The sequence below is a fragment of the Dromiciops gliroides genome, chromosome 6 (assembly GCF_019393635.1).
Source record: "Dromiciops gliroides isolate mDroGli1 chromosome 6, mDroGli1.pri, whole genome shotgun sequence".
NCBI lineage: Eukaryota > Metazoa > Chordata > Mammalia > Microbiotheria > Microbiotheriidae > Dromiciops > Dromiciops gliroides.
Window position 1 is genome coordinate 99,001,559 of NC_057866.1, and position 1,201 is coordinate 99,002,759.

Here is a 1,201-nt window from a genome sequence, read left to right on the forward strand (position 1 = left end):
TATGCATTCTGGACTAGACTGGCATTAAGTCATAGCCTTCGATGATTTCTGCCAAGCAAAATAAAGAAGACCCAGTTTAATCGAGGCCCTGTGGGATAGGAGGAGGGGAGGGAGGAGAGAGACTTCAGAAATGTAAGGTCAATAATTATTCAAGTTGACATGAAACAGCTGGAATTGCTTTAGGTTACAGTCCTAGTTGATGCAAGCTAATTTTTAACAATTGTAAAAATATCCTATATGGCTTGGTAAGATTGTAACAAGAACTCACAATTGTGAATTATTTAAAATGTGATCTTATCTTCAAGCTTGAACTTACGGTAAATCATATAAAGGTTTAAAATCTGGTTTATGGTCTCAGTCGTGATGGTTTCAAGGTTACTGTAACAGGAGTCCGGGACACTGGTGGTCCAGGCCTTGAGGGCCTGTGGCCTGGCTCAGGCTGCCGCTCGCTTCATGGTGAGCGGAGGAGGCATCCCTTCTGATGAAGAGCAGGCTACTGGTTTGGAGAGAGAGATTATGATGGCTGCAAGGAATGATTTGGATCCCTACAATATGTTAGCCCCAAAGGCAGCTCCAGGAACTGAGGAGGAGCCAAACGTGGTCCCTTCTATCACTGACAAGCGAATAATGGGTGTTATCTGTGAAGAAGACAACAGTGCAGTCATCTGGTTCTGGCTTCACAATGGCGAGACACAGCGTTGCCCTAACTGTGGAACCCACCAACTGAGCCACTGAGCCCTTGGTTTGGTTTACCTGAGATAGGTGTAATGTTTTCTTCCCTCCAATAAAAGATTAACCATTTCGCTGGCTCTCCCGTTAAAAATTTTTTTTTAAAAAATTTGTTTTATATCCCTTATTGAAAAGATGTTTGGAATTTAGCTATATTCAGCAATGCCTTGCACAAGGAGGCAATTAATAAATAATTATTTGGATCCTGTTGGATTCACTAAGGAAGCCATCGTTTTGTGCTGTTTGGGTTTTTTTTGGTTTTGGTTTTGTTTTGTTTTGTAGGGCAATGAGGGTTAAGTGACTTGCCCAGGGTCACACAGCTAGTAAGTGTTAAGTTCTGAGTCTGGATTTGAACTCAGGTCCTCCTGAATCTAGGTCCAGCACTATATCCACTGTGCCACCTAGCTGCCCCCCTGTTTGGTTTTGTTCTCAATTCTGCCCAGGGCCTCAGATGTCCTTTACCTCCAGCTCT

General features: G+C 43.1%; 1 pseudogene; it reads left to right on the top strand.

Moving 5' to 3' along the window:
- The first annotated feature begins 363 nt into the window (after positions 1-363).
- On the top strand, positions 364-735 carry LOC122732039 (annotated as a pseudogene).
- Positions 736-1,201: the final 466 nt, after the last annotated feature.